Source organism: Brassica napus, chromosome A9 (genome assembly GCF_020379485.1).
Source record: "Brassica napus cultivar Da-Ae chromosome A9, Da-Ae, whole genome shotgun sequence".
NCBI classification, from domain to species: domain Eukaryota; kingdom Viridiplantae; phylum Streptophyta; class Magnoliopsida; order Brassicales; family Brassicaceae; genus Brassica; species Brassica napus.
In genome coordinates this window covers 25,615,909-25,637,228 of record NC_063442.1, presented here as the reverse complement: position 1 = coordinate 25,637,228, position 21,320 = coordinate 25,615,909, and the positions used below count along the sequence as shown (strand labels likewise).

General features: G+C 32.4%; 1 long non-coding RNA gene across 1 annotated transcript; it reads left to right on the top strand.

Moving 5' to 3' along the window:
* Positions 1 to 9,043: 9,043 nt before the first annotated feature.
* On the top strand, positions 9,044 to 10,417 carry LOC125577592. The gene is made up of 2 exons (XR_007316006.1): positions 9,044 to 9,789; positions 9,882 to 10,417. It is a non-coding gene; the product is annotated as an uncharacterized LOC125577592 (long non-coding RNA).
* Positions 10,418 to 21,320: the final 10,903 nt, after the last annotated feature.

Sequence of the window (21,320 nt, the reverse complement as noted above, 5' to 3'; positions counted from 1 at the left end):
TTTTTCTCTTGATCTTTGTGCTTGTTAGAAGTGTGTCTCGCCTCTGGTGTATATATATTATGGGTCGAAACATGTTACATAAAGGGTTGATATAGAGGGTTTGATATCATTGGATTGTAACCATTCTTTATGATTTAATATTATGAGTTACATAAAGCATTAAAAATAGTTTAAACAAAAAAAACCTAAAGCATTAAAATTTGTTGTTCAAAATGTATTTGACAGTATATTTCTCCTAGGTATATAGTGTTTTTCAAGATAGCAGTTATATACTGTCTTAAGACAGTATATTCGGTAAAATTTGTTTAGAATCTTTATGCATTTTTTTTGCACAAAAAAAAAATCTTTATGAGTTTACATGCATTAATTACATCATTTGTTTGAAATTTGATGTAAATGTATTCAACCCATTACATCATGGTTTCAAAGTCAATTTCAACGGCCACAAAGAATTCCCCCTAATCGTCTTCATTCATTTTTTTTTATTTTTGGTAAAATCGTCTTCATTCATTGTACAGACGTAAAAGATGTTTGATTATCAAATCCTGAACATTTGATATTTGTTACCGCTGAAATTGACGGTAGAACTTTATGAGACCGTAAAATATGATTGATTATCAAATAAAAAAAATTGTATGATTATTAAATTATATCCAAAGGTGTATAAAATTGTATATCTCTAAATGCTCTTTGAGGTAAACGAAAATTTGATGTTTAAAATGCGTTGAAGAGTCGACGTTATGACCCACACCACGAAAAGCATTTTCCGGACTGATTTTCTTTTTGCTTCAAATTTGTTTTCATCATGAACTATAGATCTGTAAATTACAAACAAATTCAAATAAATGATCTCAACTTTCTAAAACGTGTCTACATCTATTATTTTGTTGCATCAGAAACTATTTAACTGTTAATTATGCTGGTTGGACATATGAGTTGATAATATTGTGGTGTTATTTATTTATTATTTTGGTGTTATTTAACCAAAACAATAATGTTTTCGATAAAAAGAAAATTTAAAATTTTGTTATTTGTAATAATAGCATAATTTTTTTAATTTCACTAGAATTTGTTATCGAGCTGTATCTTTAATAGGAGGTTTGGAACGGGGTGAAACCTACCTCTATCAATAATATACAATCTAATTATCAGTTTTTTTTTTTGTAAAACAAATTTTTATTATAAAATATATTACTATAAACTTTTTGACCTTGAAATTTTCTTTTAAATAAGTTCGATAGGACATATATTGCATGTCTCCACGAGATTAGTCAGTTGATTTTGTTGAACCGAATTTTCAGCTGCAGATTATTCCAACATTTAACTGAGTCTTGGTTTTTAAACAAATAAATTATTCCATACTATGCGATGTCAACCAGGACGAGGACGAGTTAGTCTGGTGGTGAACGGCTTGCAGCCAAGTACGGCCTTGGGTTCGATTCGCACTGGTTACTATGGAATTTACATGCGGACTTGTTCTGGCATCCGAACCGAAGACCGTTGCCTGGCCATGACCCACCCTCGGATGTGCGTCCGCGCCACTAAAAGGTTCGGTCTTTAGTCTGGACCACCACGGTGGGGCCAGGACACTCGGTTATTAAAAAAATTTTTTTTGCAATGTCTTCGTTTTCATATTTCTAGAATGTCTAAATAGCTAGTTAAATAACAGACTTCTAGAAACTTGACATTTTCATGTACCATTTTTTTCTTTTTGACATAAAAGGTTATTTTATTGTATAAATAAGAGGTGTTGTGAAAATCCAGATCAAAATAAAATAACTTACAAAATATAATTTGTATGAAAACATGTACAGTATTAACTAATAAATCAGCAGTACATTATGTGCTTATGAATTACAGACAATATTGAAGTCTTGAAACTATTCTTTAATAGCTAAAATTTTCAATTACGTTGAAAAGCTTGGTCATGCTTATACACTAAAATTGTGTATTTACTATTATAAGTTAACAGTGTAAATATAGTATTTTGAAATTTAGTTTCAGAAGACCAGTTTGCACTTTAGCTCGATATTCTTTATCTCTATAAATTCAATATCGAGATAAAACAATATAGGTTTTAAAACTGAGAAAACGTAAAAGGCAAGTAACACAGTTGGTTTAAAGTTTTCAGACAATTAAGAAGCTAACCTATGGTTACATCATCAGTGTAAAATGTTGAGAGCCAAACAATTATTCAAGTTCGAATTGGGACAAGTCTAGAACTTGAATCTCATTAGTTAGATCAGCCCACTCTCGTGGAACTTCTCCTTTACAATTCTATCTTGATATATAAGCTCTTGCTTGGATCAAGATGCAAATGTAAACATTAAGATCGGGTCCAATTGGTTCACAAAACACTCTAATATCTACTCTCGCTGATTAGGATGCAATGCTCATTCATAACATGTCTAGCAACCTATTACACGGTTAATGAACAGATTAAACCTAAGTTCATTCATTAAGTGATCAGTTTAATGCAAGCAATAAGTACAGTTCTGAATAAAGAAAATTGATAGATACTTATCTATGTTTAGCTCACGGATCTAACACCCTAGAACCTTAGACGAAACAAGCGACTACTCAGCCATAACACAAGATAACACAGAGATCAATACTGAGAAATACATCATGCGATCAAATAAAAAGAGGGTTCATGGTAATCTTCTCTAGGTATAAGATGGAGCCATCTCCCTTACAAAGTAGAAAATCGCCAAGTACAAATCTCAAAACTCTTGTCTCTTGCGTCAAAACTAAACTAGAAAAATAAAAGAAAGAAGAAAATAATATGTGGAGGCCACATGCGGCTGGAATGAAAAGATAGGGAAACTAGAAAAAATCTCGAAATAGAATCTTGGTTTCCTTAAATATCGGGAGCAATTGAGCGGCTGCTCCGCTCAGGATCACCTATTAGGCTGCTCCGTTCGGTTTCTTCGCGGAAAAACACCAATTCTGACTCTTTTCCTCATACGTCTCTCCAAGGGCCTCCATGCGTACTCTAGACTTGAATTGACTCAAAATAGACTAGAAAGGCTCCATAAAGACTCTAAAACAATTCAGAAAACGTTTGTACAATGTGTCAAAAAAAAACATATCAATGTTGTTGGGTCTTGAGTCATTGAGATTAGGTCCTTGTAGACTGTTCCAAAATGTTGACATGTTGAGTATTGAAACATACTTTCGATAACCCATGTAAGCACTTCCAGCTTCATATACGGAGATGAGACGTGCCGCCTCCTTTGTTTCCTTAATCCCAAAAGTTGCTCATGTCTTGAAGACTCTTTTCACATCCACCTATACCCACTGAACTATGTCTCATTAGTCCATGAATCATCCACCAAACATTTTCTCTGCAAGCTTAAGGTTTGAGATGTCATTGGATAATGTAGTGGTTTCCTTTTCTCAATTTATTTTGCATTCGCTTCAAACAAGCATATGCATGCCTGTTAGCTCTAGAGCACTTGTGATTTCCCTAAATAATTTATCATTGCACATTTTTCAGAGATACCAAATTATCAATGGTTAAGGATCTTTATTCAACTACAGATCTTCAATATCGTTTTTCCTACGGATTAGATAATTCAAGTTGGTATAAACACTGAAAATAGGAAAACCCGATGAGCATGAAAGAATAGAAGATAATACCCAAGTTTGTAAAGCTGGAGAACATTCGAAAATAATTAACATGATTAACAGATTAATATGGTTCCCCACAAATAAAAAAATGATTATCACATCACATAGGATGACTTGTCAGGTTCCTAGTTACCGCAAAGTGTTACAACTTACAACTTGCCTTATAAAATGACATATCTTCTGAGAAAAGGCTTAGACCTTTGTAATTCTAGGCTCACTTACCGTAGCTTTCATGTTCACAGTTTAGAATATGTATTGCTACCTAGTAACCTAATTATGCAATATATTGTCCAATTTTTATGTACCTTCAACAAAACTTATCACTTTGGGTAGATTGGCTAACGGCCAAACACCGAATAAACGGTATATCCTATGCCTACGGTACAATTAGGCTCTCCAACATCTCAATATCCCACGGTTTAGGCAGGCCATTAATAAAATTACTCGCCTTCATCATTGGATGAACAACCAAAACAATCGTTGGAATCCACGACAAATAAAAAAATGCACTTTCTGACAAATTCCTTATTTTGGTAATAGTCTAGCAGCCAATAGAATCGTCCAAACATAAGAAGGACTATATGTAGCAAATGATAAACTAGTGAACTATGTCTGTAAAATTTTCCATGCAGTACTCTTGCAAGAGGAGAATCTAGGAATTGTATCATACGCCACAGTTCCCCCGCCACAGTACAAGTTCGATGAGGGTCTTGGCAGTACAGGCCCGCGCGGGATGCGGTCCCTAGAAGTGCTGACAAATCCTGACCCGCGACTTGCACAGGCCTTGGCGACACAGGCCCGTGGGACTCCGGTCTTCAATAACAACATGGCACCTGCAAAAAGAAGAGACCAATAGAGAGGAGAGTACAACATAAGTCTTTCTATGAATCAGTTAAACACAATGATGCTCAGCCTATAAGACAACAACAGTCGCTCTTACTTCTTAGCACTAGTTAAAACAAAAACTGATCAAAACCGTTGTAGCATTGTTATAAAGAAACAACACGAGTACATAACATGAGTAACTTCAGTGTTCTAAAGATGAGAAACAGAACAAGATAACTAAACTAGATAAAAAAAATCCATATTAAGTTATAACAATACGATTCAGTGTGTAGCTAACAACAAGAACCGCAAGATTTTGTAATAGTAAAAGCTCCTGCTACCATCGAGTTCTCAGGCAAGACAAAAGCTTTAAATCATGTGGCTAATGTCAAAAATAAAAGAGAGAAGAAAAACCCTCACAGTAAACTATAACTGCCTAATGCCAGACTTAATCATACTGTAAAAGACGCCCAACAATTCAAATTTTCCGAGATAACCATGAAAGCCTGATTGAAAAAGATGAAGTCAGTGAAGTGAATCAGCAAGCAATTTATATGTAACCTCCCTAGATAATTGACATGATAAGCCATCTTTGCCACATCTAAACCCATGGAGTCATGTGCTCCATGCATGACCTTTGGTATAACGCTGCAACCCTGAACTTCCGGTGAGTTTCTGCCTGTCATAGTAAGCATCTTCCAAGGTAAGCACCCTGTAAGTGTTCAATAGTCTCGAGAAATCATAATGCCAATGGTCAACTAAACGTTTAAGGAAACATATTGTTTAATCAATTGTCTACTTAATCTTCATGTATAGACTGATTCTAACACAAACACCTATATAGAAGCATTAGTATCACAGGATATTAGTAACTTTATCAACTATAACAATATTACTTGAACTTCATCCAGAAAACAAGAACAAAAAACAAGTCGTGTGTACATTTTCTCCACCCACACTCACTTCAGAAACGAAACCTTTTTCCCTGCGATGAGTTACAAAGAAAGTGAATAAGTTTTGGTCAACATTACAAAGTTTGAAGAGAAGAGACCGGAAGCAAACCGGAAGAGGCATGACCGAAATGAATGAGTTATGGTCACCGGTTTGGGAAAATGAGAAGCAGAGATGAGAAGTCGGTGTCACCAAAGAGACGAATTGAAAGAATCAAGCGGGCCATACAATTGTCCCGCGTCCTGCTTTGGCCCAACCCGCTTCGGCCCAATACCATCGCAGTTATGCCCGCGAGGCCCGCAAAATTAATGGGACGTAAAATATGTGCCTAATTCCGCTCCGCATTGGGTCTTTACGGGCCAGGCCCACGGGCAAGCCTCCATTTTGCCATCTCTGGTATTGGCAATTGGGTTGTACTGCTTGCTAGTAATTCTAGATTAAAATCATGGATCATATGAAAACCAAGACCGCATTCCTCTTTTGGATAACACAGCTTTTCCCATTTTTCCAAGGCATCATTCTTTTATATTTGAGCTCCACTATAGTCATGCAATGGCACTAGTGAGCTTTTCCCAGATATCCAATTGTAACAGAAAGATGGACATAACATAGGTTGGGAGAGCTAGAGAATTTGTTTTCAGAATCTCTTTCTTTTATTTTGATAACCATTGAGCATACCATCTATTAACCCTATGTGCAATTTATCTTTGAGAAACACAAAAAGTTTACATTTTTATCTACTGATATCCTCTGGAATTCCCAGACGTGAACCCTTCATGTTTTCGTTATCAATAAGAAATGAATATTTGATCGTTTGATTTAAAATTACCAGGCACTCTCTTACCAAAGAGTATACAATAATTATCAAATTGATTCACTGGCTCGTTGCTTTTCCATATACCTTTACTGTTGTCATTACTTCAACACATTCACGTGGCTCCGCCTCACAGAAGAAAAAGATATCCTCAGTGAAAAATGTGTGACACGGGAGGATAGCGCATGACAAGAACATCACCGTTATCTTCCTTGATTCTTCGCATGATTAAGAAGGCTGGCGAGTACTTCTCTGCATAGAATAAAGATGAAAGAAAACAAAGGATTTCATTGACGTGTAATCCCCCCTCAGGGACCATGTTGCCTCTATTATGACCATTCATCATAACATGATACTTAACATATGTTATACAACACTTTATCCAGTTAATCCAGGTTGCCGAAAACCCCATCTTCTGCATAACAATTCTAATAAAATCCCATTCCATTTGATCATGTTATTTACTCATGTCTGTTTTTATGGCTATTTTCTTATTTCTTCCTCCTAGATTTGTTCTGAGCGCATGGAGCATCTCTTGAGAAATGACAATATTTTCAGTGATCTGTCCCTCAAAACAAAAGCTGACTGGATCTCTGATATACGGTCAAATAATACTCGCTTTAGTCTATAACGTAAGACCTTGAAAATCATCTTGTAACTAACATTACACAAATCTGATTGGGCAAAATAGCGCCATCTTTGTAGGCTTGTCTTTCTTACGAATGAGACACATTTTTAATCATTTAATCCTTGCACCATAATACGTTCAAAAACGAAATCATTAAGCATACGAGCTAAATCTCCTTTTACTATATCCCAAATTTCTGATAGAACAAAATATCATTTCATCTGGCCCATGAGCTTTTTTGTATGCATCACAAACAGAGCAAGTTTGACTTCCCAATATGTAACCGAATATGTAAGATCCTCGTTAATTGTATCTGTGATAGTCGAGGCTATATTTTCTAGCGCTTCATTGATCTCTCTAGGGTTTGATGACTCAAAAATATTTCTGAAATAACTCATAGCAGTAGCTACCAGTCCCTTTTCTATCTTGACCATATTACCCAAATCATCAATTAGATGTATAATTCTGCTTCTCTCCCATCTCGGCTTGGGTTAGCGCATGGAAAAACTTTGAGTTCCTATCCCCTTCCTCCACCGAAGCACCCTAATCTTTTGTTTCCAAAACATTTTTCGCTCCTTTAGAGCATCATATAATTCCTTTAAAGCAGTCGCTAACTCCTCGGAGGATGTATCATCATTTGTGTACATGACTCTACTTTCTCTTCGAGCTCTTCCGCATGCTTATCCGAGTTTATATCATTTTTTCATCTCCATGGGCCCAAAGCTCTGCAGAAACTTGAGATATGTGTCATGATATTTAAATCTGCAGAAGATCTGGTGAGTTCCAACCCTCCAATATCACCTGCCTAATCTTTTCACTATCTGTCAATCACTTATCAAATTTAAGTTTTTTTTCTTGGCCTTAATTGGTTTAGCGAGAATGTTCATAGGACCGGCCAATGATTCAATCACCACAAATACTGAACTGTCAAATGATGAAATTTTTCATGCTTGCCTTCATTTCCAAGAGCTCGGTCTAATCGTCATCTAACAGTATCATGTTTCCAGAAGAAGTGAATTTCTGCATTTCACAATCACTCAACATCTGAGTAAAATGTAGAAAAGGAGCTCTCTGAGTGCCTTCTGCCCTTTCTTTTTCGTGGTGCCCTGGTATCTCATTGAAATCTCTGATCATCAACCATGGTCTATTTCAAGATGTTGCAAAACACGTAAGACATTCCTATACTTGATCCCACTCTAAAACTAGGTATCCTCATCATGTATACCTTATTCCATCAATGGATACTTCTACATCAATGGTTTTATTATTTGAAAATAAAACTCGAACTTGGTAATCATCCATAAAAGCAATGCAAATCCTCCCCTCAAGCCAAGTGACTCAACGGTAAATATATGATCATAACTCCATATCCACTTTGATGTTTTGCAATACAGTTTTTTCTATTTTTCGTCTCTAAAAGAAAAAGTACTCCTAGATGATGCTTACAATGCATCTTTTGAATATGTCAAACTGTGAGGTCATATCCGGGAAAATTCAAAGCGAGTATCTTCATAAGTAAAGATTTGGTTGTTTTTGGAATCCAATCAAACCAATTTTCTCAATATAAGATGGATCCTTCAAATCCTCATCGTTAAACAAAAATGTCATTTGAAATTTGTAAATTGATTTACCCAATTTGTTAAAAAAACTTAAACCTACCCAACTTCGAAATACTAAACTTAAAAGTTATGATAATTTTAAAAGTACACTATTTATTATTTAAAATTGAAAAATATACTATTTTTTTCTTTTTGAAAATTACACTTTCTTGTATATGATAAGACATAATTTTTTTTCTATAAGACATATCTATTCTGATTCTTCACGATATTAAAAAAATTAATAACCAGAATGTAAATATGAAATATTATTATTATTATGTGTGTGAAAATAAATGTTTTGAGATAAATGCATAATGTTGTTGGAGTTTAGCTATTTCACGAAATGGATTGAACCTTATTGCTTTACAAGTTCATCCATCATTAAAAACAGGCAAACCTCACTCTTTGGAAATGGTGAAAAAGTATGTCGTAAATGTACTGCAACTCCATGAATTCTTATGTGTCCATGTGCACAAAGTTCACAAATATAATATCTTCCTTATAATCATGCTAATCGAAGTACTCAGATACAGTAACTAATAAATTGTAACAAAAAGAAAAGAAATACATCAATGCACCGTTTGTTTAATATTTCTTGCATTGTTTTCGTGAGTGATGATTATCAAGACAAGAAAAATATTTAAGGATCATTTAGTATTTGCTAAAGAAGTTTATATTGTTGATTGATTGTTTTTGTTTCTGAAAATATCCTACGAACAATAATATAGTAAATAGTGATGAAAAAGATATAATCCGAGAAATCATATAACCTAAAAAAAAAGGCGAGAAAAAAGAGAGAAAAGGTTGTGGGTTTCATCCTTTCCGGCGGCCTCCACAGCGCTGTGAGAGGAGTGTGTAGCTCTAGGGTTTCCTTGTTTTCTGTGTGTAGTTTCTTCTGGGCAAGTGTTTTACAATCGTGATTTAAGGTGAGGAGGGGTGAAAAGATTTGTTTTGAGCGCCGGTGATATCTCTTGCTGTCTTCGGAGTTGATTTGGAGTCTTGGTTCAGATCTAGTACGGCGAGCTTGTGATTTGGAGCTCTCCCCTTCGATTCAGATCTGGGTTTGTTACCTAGGGTTTGGTCGTTTTGGTACTGTAGTAATTTTTGGCCGCTGATTTTGATCTTTTGATTCTCTTTTTGTGCTCTTCATCTCTTGTTCCTGTTTCGTTGGAGGTCTATAGTGATGGCTTGTCCTTGTTTTTCTTGTTTGCTCGGTAGTTTGTTTGAGCCTTGTTTCTCTGTCATGAGAATGTGTTCAATGGCAATATAGAGCTTGGACTTCAGGTGCAGTCTCCTTTTCCTATTGTGGTAGTAGCAGTGTTCTCTTGTCGGTTCAGGTTGGTGCGGATTTCATTTTTAATAGGAGCTGAGTGACTGACGAGGTTTGTGTGTTTGTTGGGTTATGATGGACTTCTGTCTTGGTGTAAAGGAGGGTCAAAAATGCGTTCCAGCCGTATTGAGAGTTATGTGGAGCGTGAAGCGCTCAGGCTTGTCGGGTTGTGAAGTCATGGTTTTAGGTTTCTAGTTGGGGATGGTATCGTTTGACCGGCCATAGACGGTAGCGATAGATCCGGGATGAGAAGACTCGGTGTCTTCGGTTCTAGAAGTGGAAGGTATCGTACGACGAGCTAAGGGCAGCTGCGATATATCCAGATCATTGCTATCTAGTACGTGGCAACATTGGTTATGCTGAATCGTCCTTTACCTTTGTGTAGCTCGTTTTTGTTGGTTATGTTTTAGCTGCGGTTCCTAGCTTAGGTTTCGTTCCGTGTTTATGTTGTATTTGAAAGTTGTCCTAGTGTGGGTTATAGTTGTCTTTCTTTAGGTTTTTGTTTCTGGGGATTTTATGATATCCGCCAGCATCTCTAACAAAACTTGTGTTCTAACTTTTAACTAGACCCTGACCCGCGAGCGAGCGCAGATAAGAATTTTCAGTTTTGGTTATTTATTTAACTAAATTATGTTTTTTTAATATTTGAAGTATTATATTCACTAAGTAAATAATTTTTCGGCATCTTAAACCATCTATTTATGACGAATATTCGATATCATATAAAAAATAGAACAAGCCGACGTAATTAGAGAATTGTATAAAAATAATGGTTATTAATGTAAAATATGAAGAAATATTATATTATGACTTAGTATGGCATAAAATATTATAAATTAGTTATACATGATTAAAGAAAATACAATGATTTTTAAACTTCTATGAAAAATTTAACATATAAAAAATGTGATGAATTAGTCATCAAATTGTAAATAATTTCATAATTTTATTAATACTAAATTATTTATGGTCTCTGTTTTTCGTCAAGATAATTATTAAATATCCATAACATTAATATGTTAAAAGGTCATATTATGAAACTCATGTTGTAACCGTTTTTTTCTGGGAAGTGTAACAAAAAAATTACATTTAACTTTTCATTTTGTTTAAGTTCTGTGTCGGTTAAAAGATTAAAAAAATCTATATCTTTTTCAATGTTCAATTTGAAGCTTATTATGCGAAAATCATATGCAAATATAGGCAATTGGTTGGAATCTCTATATCTTTATTTTCTTACAAATTTAAAATCTATTGTTTCCTCTTCTGAGAGCAAATCAATTACCGAAGTAATAGATCAATTGGTTGTAATCAAATCTATTCTTATAATTAGTGTAATTATGGTTACAGTTTCTATATTTAATAGGTATATTAAAGATATGACATTGAAAATATTTTGTTTTGATTAATAGAAGATATTAGATTTTGTTTTGATACATCCTATAAGGAAAATAAAAACTATAGGTGGTTTGAATATTGTACATCAATCGATGCATGATGTAAGTTGACTATATAAAACTTGAGCATGATCATTTCAAACTAAAGTATAGGAAGGTTATATGCATTTGTTATATTGTAGTTAATATATTTTAAATATTACATACGTCAAGTGATTCACGTTTTCGTAAAAATAAAATTCAAGTTCATTATTGTGTCGTACTCGTCCGTAATAAGCTACGTTAAATATGATGTATTTTTAGGTTCATTTAATGATATTAAGTTTAAATTTGATTGAGGAAAACTTATTAATTTAACTGAATAATACAAGCATTATAATATGTAAGTTAATTTAATGACATTAAGTTTAAATTTGATTAAAGAAAACTCATTAATTTAACTGAAAAAGACAAGCACTAAAATATGTAGTTTAATTTAATTTTCAGTGGCATGGAAGTGTAAATAAGTTAGAAAACTTAGAGATATTTTTTAATGGGTACTTCTCTTTTAATAATATAGATGAATATCATCAGTTCAGAGGAAAAAAAAATAATGATGAAAAACTTGAAAGCATTTTGCTCTGGAAGCAAGACTGGTCCCATTTTTCAGATTCTGTATAATTGATTTATTTTTCAGAAAGCTTCAAAATTGGATAAATTCTCGTGAGGGATTAATATGTTTTCTACATTATTTTTGTAGATTTTCTCTATAGTATTTGGGGTAATACATTTATAATGATGACGATAGAGAACAATTTTCTGAGAGATAATAATACATAGTGGCGTCGAGTAATTATTTAAATGAAATATTATGTAGATATTAGCCGACCAACCATTGTGGCGTCGAGTAATCATTTACGGAAACCGATCGCCGTAAATGAATCAGCGGTCTAGAACTCTCTCATTTTGATATTATTGTTCTTATAATTATATTGGGTTATATATATATTTTTAACTGGTTTCTATAGGTTAATTCAGAACCGAAGTGATGAGATTCATCAGACAGATGGACAATGAATCCACTACGCAGCTGAAGGAGCAACTTTCTTCACGTGAAGAAATAGGATTGCGACTGCCACTTCACTCATATCCAACAAATTCTTAAAGATACCGATAGTTCTTTATCTTATTTTCAACAATAGTACTTTATGTATTTTTTTCTTTTTGGTAAAAATAGTACTTTATGTTAAGTGGACTAAACAACAAATTTTAAACTCATGCCCGTCAACTATGCTTTTTATTATATTTACTACTAGACAATTGCTTCTATCTTATTAAACATAAACATCATATATATATAATTTTATTTTTATTATTTACAGTTTGTGTTATTCAAATTTTAGTTCCTCTTATACATTTATTAAGATTAATTTTGTCTTTACTTAAATATTAAAATATTTTAATAGAATACACCATAAAATATTTTCATTAAATAGATTTTTTTATTTTGGATATTTTCTGTTTATAATTTTTAGAATATTCTTTTACTTTTATTATTAACAAATAATTAAATTCTTAATTATTACTGAAAATATTTCTAAATATTAACTTAGTTTTAATTTTAAAATAAAAGTAGAGATTAAATTTATTATATTTTAAAAATCTAATAAATTTAAGAGCCGTTGCAAACTAATCTAATAATTTACAAAAAAGAGCGAACATCAATAAAAAAAACTTAAAACTTTTTCTCTCTTTCCTCGAGTGAAAACAAAAGCGATAACTCCTTCCGGTAAATTCATGAGTTAGCTCCATGAGGCTCCCATCAGGGCGTCACCTGCCCTCTCTTCTTTTTTTGTTTGTTTATTTTCGTTAGTTCTTATTTAGCCACCAATATGTTGATGCTCTGTTTAGAGTTCCGTCAACAAAAATCTAAGGCTGTTCCGAAGGGTGATGTATCTGGTGGCTGAATCTCTTTTCTGGAGCTTAGATGAGGCGGTGCAGGCTGTAAAACGAATGGAATATGGCAGATCTAGTTTCCCCCCTTTCTAGGTATGTTGTTGTTTAAGGCCAAGATAAACCTCGCTTCTCCGGTTTTCATGGTCTTCTTCAGCGAGAATTCCTTCTCGATGTGGAGCGGTGCTTCAGCTTTCATGGCGTCGATGCTCGGTGTCTTATCTCAGTTAATTGTTTATCCGGTGCTCAAGAGTGGCGACGGTGTATTCGTGACGGCTCGTGCACCGTGGATATGGTGGTTGTGTGACTACCGCATTACAGATGTTTGTGTGTGCAGCTTTTAGTGTGTAAAATGTCTTGTTGTCTATGGCAGTTTCAAACTTTATCTTTGAAGGTTGCTTTTCCTTTTCTGGTCCAACACATGTTTTCTTCTGTCAAGTTTTCTATGCCTTCTCGAGAAAGGCTTTGAGTTTAATTCATCTCCACTTCTTAGAGATTACAACAGTCCTGAAGAGTTGTACGATAACAGGTCTACGATTCGTCATTCTGCACTCTAAAGTATGTTTTTTAAGCTGAATCATGCATATATCTCATTGTCTTACTCATGAGTATCTAGTGGTTCATATTGAATCATTTGAGGATATATCATGCACTCAGTTCAGTGCAGTCCCTGAAAACTGCTATTTCTACAAACTTTTCTTGTATTCTCTTGCTGAAAATGCAGCATGTTGGTTCAAACAGCTACTATCAGGATTTCTTACTAGTTGGAATGACATAAAGAATGCCTACCTCAATAATTTTCTCGATGATGATGTAGCAACTCGAGAAAAGGAGCTTGATGATATGGTGGACAGGGTCCTGGAAGATTGGCAGAAGGAGATGATGTTTGATTGCAGTCAGAAGTTTGATTCTGTCTACACTGAGCCGAATGGAGATATGAAGCCCCGATCAATCATGTCAAGAAGCCCATTATTCAGGTTCAACAGAGACGAGATCACGCAGAGGCAAAGACTGAAACTAAGACAACTTGCTGATCCCACTATGGCAAATGGTGATGAACACGATAGATTTAGCGAGTTGAACACAATGAACAAAACTGGTACTGGTGATTCGAGCTCCGTGTCAATCGACAAAATTATGTCGAGTTGTCATCTTTCCCTCGATTTGAATAGCAAAATCACTATGGAAATTTTTTTGGAGCTAGGGGATGAAGAACAACATGAAAATATTGGTTAGGACTCGAAACTAAAGCTTCATGACAATCGACATTCCACTATCATCCATCGACACCCATCGAAAAAAGATATAAAAACTTCACCAAAGACTAGCATTGATTGATACTCATCTAGTGTCGATCGACTCTCATGGTTGGACGTACTACCGAGGCTCAAGATTGAGTTAGAACTGATTGAGTAGAGAATGTACGAGCTTGAAGTGCCATACCTTATTGTCCACAAGCATATGAAACCACCCATCTGTGCAGAACAATTGGCTGGATTTAATAAGATAGTGAAGATGATACCTGAAGGTTTCTCTTTTAAATATGCTTGCAAAGATTTTTGTTTCTTTTAGTTCTTTGATAACTTTAGAGAAACCATGAAAGAAACCAACGCATTGTATGATGTGGCTAGATAATTAGTTGTAGAGATCATGAAACTCACAAGGCTACAAGACCCTAGGCACCAGGTTGATTCCATCTTCGATGATGATTTCAGGGAAGTGGTCGAGCATGAGAAGCTGGAAGAAGGTGATTTTTCGGTTGAAGGCTTCATGTCATTCGGCAGTGGTTACTGGTGTCAACCGATAACAAAATCATAGCAATCAACCCTAGCTGAAATTATCGATCGACATACCATGCGTGTCGGTCAACACATTTCTCAAGACGCGTTCCAAGAAGAGAGTGTCGAACGACACACACCCAATGTCGATCAACACCATATGGACGAACACGAACCTGACATGGATAAGCATGCAACAAAAAAAATAATTCCAATTGGGAAGAAAGTGAAATATAGGAAGCCCTATGTTCCCAAACACCCTAGGAGAGAAGCCAACAAAGCTGATCACTTGATGGATTTCACAAGAGAGTGAAGAAGATTTCTAAAGATATGTCTTTAGAGAATGCCTATCATCAGTATAGACTTGGTAATTTCTTCTGAGAGAGAAAAGAGACATATAAGAACATTGAGCTGCTATTTAAAAAATTCAGTCGTAAACTCAAGAAGACACTAAAGAAGGAACAAGATCCTGAGAAGTTTTTGATTCCCTGTTGTATACATGGCTACGATTTCCCATATTATCTTTGCTATATTGGATCTGCGGTCAGCATCATGGCCAAAGACACTGCTGAAATATTAGGATTAAAGTTGGAACCTTCTCACACTAGTTTCACTTCGTGAATAACTCCAAGAAATTTCAGCCGGCATGATCAGGAATGTAAAAGTAGAGATAGGAAAATTCATTGTGCTTGTAAACTTCCATACTTTGGAGATAAAATCAGGCTGGAAATCTTCTCTTCTTTTTGGATGAGCTTTCATGGCTACAATAGGAGCAATTAGCGATCTAAAGAAGAATAAGATGTGTCTGACTATTGTTGACAAAACTGTCTTCTATGATCCTTTGAAGAAGACCAAAGCGAGGAGTTTATTTCCTGCATAGAGTTGCCTGAAGATCTAGCACCTGTAGCTGATTCAAATTACGAGACTGAACAACCAGCATCAGCGTCGATCGACCCCCCTCCGGCATCGATCGATCGACACCCCTCCAGCGTCGATCGACACCCTCCTGATTTTAAAACAAACTTAGGTAAAACAATATGAGACTGAAGAGCCTAAGTTTGGGGGAAAGGCTCAGAAAACCTACTACTTTTAATGAAGTTCCAAGAATTGCAACTTTGTTTCAAAGTTTAACTTATTTACATAAGTTCCTAGAACGTGTATAAGCCCTAAATAATTTTTTCTAAGTCATTGTTGACAGCATAACATATCTTTTAAGTGTCGTTTTAGGTCTGGAGAGAAGAGAAGAACTCCTTTAGAGTTTTCCTATAACTCCTTTGGATTTATCTATTATTTATTGAGACTATGATTTGTGTTATTGCTTTCTTGTCAGAGTAGTCAACCTATTAGCTTTATGGATTCCATAAACTTAATATCAAACTGATAATCATAGGATTGCTATGGTTACTTACTAATTTCTTCACCAAGATATCTTGTAATACTAGAAACTTGAGTAGTTGGAATAGCACGAGAATGCGAGTGATTATCTGAACATAAAAGCATAAGACAATTTAGAGGCACGAGAGTGCAGTGGTTTGTATACTCAACATTCTCATTTTTTTGACATTCCACTTCCACTTCATCTTCTACTTTTTTCACTTAATTATTTAACGCTCGCTTCTTTTTTAGTAGATATTTAATAAAATTCAATATCCTATTTCACTATTTGGTTATCTCATATTTTTATTCTTTTCTATTTTATATTGTGAAAATATATTAAACTATATCATAAATTAAAATATCTAAACTTAAAGAAATTAAAATATTTATATTTTAAAATAAAATTGATTTTGAAACTGATAATTAGTTAAAAATTAGTTTTATATTGATAATTAGTAAGATTTGGTAGTTAAAATGAGAATTAGAAAAAATATTTGGATGTTAAAAAGATTATTACTACTATCTATTTACCAAAAAATACATTAAAATATATAAAAAGAATTGACTTGAGGCTAAGAAAATATATTAAAATGACATTTTATTTTCTATTCCAAATAAAATGAAGCTAGTCTTTATTTAGTGATCATAAAATACCGGATTTTGGTATAATTTTTTATATTTCTGAAAAACAGTTCACTACAAAATAACTGAACTTGAATAATTTGAAAAAAAATAAAAATCGCACAAGTTTTATCAACCAATAGAAACATAGAGATACAGCATGTGGGTTATATATATTCAACATCATTTCCTCTTAAATTTTGACATTTTGTAATTTTGGACTCATTTCAGTTTCTTTCAACCGTTGAAATTAATTAACTCAATGTAATCCATCTCTGTTTTTAATAAAATTCAAGAGCTCCACGGTAGGGTCTAAACTGTTGAAAACCAAATTAAACACCTGGTCTTACATGATACTCCCACATTTTTATTGTTTTGGGTTTTATAGCATTTTTCGACCTAAATTTGTTTCCTTTTCACATTTTAGCCAAAGCTCAATGGCTTTAAATTGATCCAGCAAATTTATCATCATCATTTGTTTTTTTTATAATTAGTGTTATATATTTTAAATGGGTCGTATATAACTAATTGTATTCAAAATATCTGGACCGAATTGAGTATTATGGTTATTTTTTGTACAAATATTCGAAACCATTTCAGATACATTTTTTTATTTAGATATTTTTATGTTCCTATACATCAGAACCGAACTCATCCAGACCCAGGATGATCCAACTCAAAATTTACACATAAATTTATAATATCCAAGCGGTGCCTAATTTAAAAAAAAAATGATACCCATAAAGAACAACTCGTACTTAAATAGATAGCCAATGTTCATACCTAACAGATTTTATAAACTAATAAAATGATTATTTCTATGTATTTGGCTAAATTAAGTGAAATATAAGAAGTTTTTAATTTAGTAAAATAATTATATGGAGTGAAAAATAAAGTGCAATAAATTTAATACATTTTTATTATTTTTTGTTTAAGTTATTATTTTATTCACAAAAATATTTGTTTTTGAATTATGTTTTGGCTATGTAATTTTTAACCAATGGAAACTAAAATAAAAAATGGTGTTAGTAAAACAAACTATGAATGTTTAATCATATGCAAAACCCAGTAATTTTACATTTTTGATTTTATAATTGACACAAAGTTAATGTTGATTAACTAATAAATAAAAATGTACACTATTAAAATGGTAATATAATTAATGATGTGATGTATTGTTAAGGTAATATAATTAACGAAATTATCAAACTGAGTGACATACGGAAATACAATTAATGTTATTTTATTAACGAAATTACTAAAAAGACAATATTTTTTTATACTGCTATCAATATTTCCAAACAATTCTTGTTTATACTTCTATTCATGTTTCCAAACAGTATCAAAAGGTAATTCAATTTTAATAATATAGACTAGACCTTGATCCGCACGCCCGCGTGGGTCTTATTTTTCGGTTTGAAATGCTATAATATTTATTATAGGTTATTTAAGTGTTATATTAAATATCTTATACTATATGGTTATATAAAAAAAATTAAGAGATGAATTACATTTGTTATTTATATCTAAATGGTTGAAATTCTTTTTTATTAATCACATAGTTTGTCCGTGATAGTTTTTTAATTTTATAGTCAATAAAAGAAAATTTTGATATATTTTTATACTCATTCACTTACATATTTTAAAATATTTTGTTTATATATTTAGAAATGCATAAGTCCATATTAGATTATTAACATTATTAAGTTATAGATCAAAAATAGTATTAGATAATTTATGTATATTTGTAAATTTAAATTCTAATTTTTTAAATATGTTCATGTAATAGATTAGATTTATAGTTAAGCAATATATATATTATTACTAAATGGGCTTTTTAATTGCTGGTTATAGACCAAAATATAACCAATTACTAAATGGGCTTTCCAATTATCTATGTTTAACCAAAAATAACAATAACAAAAACCAGTTAGATGTGTAACAACTTTACGCAGGACAAAAAATCAGTTACACGATAAAAAAATAACTCGATAATCGAAAGAGAAGACTCTAGGGCTGCAAAGGAAAAATAGTGAGATATTCGGTGAGTTCCGGGGAGAATTTCAGACGATTTAAATGTGATTTGGAATTAAAAGATGTAATGAATGGATTAATCGACTCTATCAAGGTACCAATTAGTCTGTATACTCTGTTTAAACATCGCATTATATACTCGTTTGAGACTAATGAAACGTCTTTTGTGTCTCCAGTTGATAGGTTTCTTGATTGTGTACGAAATCAAGACATAGAAGAATAAAAAGTAGACATCCAATACATCAATTGAAGAAACGTCGCATGTCGCATGCGTCTGTGGTGATGTTTCCTGATATAGTTTGGTTCATATTGTGATCTAGAGAGTGATAAGAGCAGATCCGTAAACAGCAAAGAAGGAAGAAGTCGACATGAAAAAAAGATAAGTACTCTATTATCCATATTTAGAAATTCCCAGTGAGTAGTATGATAAAACTTAGAACCTGTTTAGATTTCTTGAATGTATTATATAAACTTATAAAGATAATAAGTTTAGATTACTTAATGTTTCTATAAAAATGTTAAGCTCCGTGAAGTTTGTTTGGTCTAATTTATTAGATTGCACTTGTTCAAATACATGAGACTGGTTTTGTAAAATATATGAGAAAAATTTATTTCATTTTTATAGTATCTGTCAGTGAATTGTGTTTGACCTGTATAAACTTTAGACAAGTGATCATTCTTCTTCACTTTTATAGCTTACCAAATAGTCAGTTTACGCCATATTCTGCTGTTTTGTACCATTTGTACGTCCCATGTATTGTTCTCACTGTTGTACCAATCAAATGATTGTTTGCGTTTTTAAACTTACGTGTTCATCGGCTAGAACCATCTGAAGAGTCTCTCCACCGAAGGAAGTGTTTTGTTGCCAGGAATGTAGAAATTTCACTTGAGATTGCCATTTAGTCTTAAATGGCTTCAAGTTTTTGACAGGGGTAAGACTTGCATTGTTCATCATTTTCTTACTTTGGTTTTGATCGCAATGTGAATGTTGTTATTTAACGTAGAATGAAGTGTATATATAGATAAATAGGTGAGATATCGATGAGAAATAAATCTTAATTATTAATTAGAAAACTTGATGAGCAAGTCATGTGTAGATAAGGAATATACTTAATGTATCGAATATTTTCCAAAGATTTTTGTGTTTAATTTTTCTCACGTAGTTAGGTAGATTTGAATCGATCGATATACAAAATTTACTGTAATCAATCAAATACATAAATTCGTGATTAGCAAGTATTTTGATATCATTACTATTCAAACATAAGTACAAAGTTAGATCCAACTTGTTTCTATGTAAAAAATTTTAAAAATACTATATAATATAATTAACTAGAGCTTGACCCGCGCGCCCGCGCGGGTTTAGTTTTACTTTTTATATAAATGAATATTATTTAAGCGTTTATTGGTTTATATTTTAAATATTTATCATATTTTAAAATTTTTATAAACACAACAATCAAATAGTTTACGTGCTGTAAAAAAATAGTGATCCATGTCCGATACTAAACTTTCGAGAAATATTGATCTATTGATATGTTTGAGTAATATTTATTTTAACATGAAATTGTTTTTCAAATGTAATAAGAATTTAAATATTTTGATCAGATATGGAGCATACAGTGAGATTTAGATACGTTAAAAAAATATTTGGTTATAAACATTAAACAGTGTTTTATAAGTAATTCAAAGATATTTAAATTTTAATATTATTTTTTTTTTTGAAAATAATTAATAGTAACCGAAATGGTTAAACATATGTTGTAGAAAATTTTGAAATATATATAATCTTAGGCGAGATTTAATTATATTAAAAATAATATTCAGTTACAAATATTTCATATTGTTCTATAAGTAGTTTAAAGATATTTAAATCTTAGCATAGATAGATTTTATTGTTCAAAATAATTAATGGTAAGTTAAACATATATTTTAGAAATATTCATTATATTGTTTAATATCAAATTTAAACTTGAATTATGTTCAAAATAATTAATGGTAACATTATCCAAGTTTAATATTGTTAAAATCAATTTTAAATTTGAATATTCCCAAAAATTAGCTAATTTGTTTTAGGAAATATATTAAATACGAAAATTAAACTAAATTTGATTTAGAAAATGATTTAATAAATAGGAAAAGACAATGATTACTTAAAAATAGGTTCATTTAATTACTTCAATGGCATACTATTGTAAATAAGTAGGAAAACTTAGGGGTATTTTATTTTTGTACTTCTCTTTTAATAGTTCAGATGCTTCTATAACATCTCTTCTGTTAAAATTGAAATACAAAATAATATTTGCCTAATTTTAAGTGATTTCTTACATATTTTTATTCTTTTTAAAACTAATTATAACCATTTTATTTATTGTCTTTTTAATTAATTTGACTTCATTACA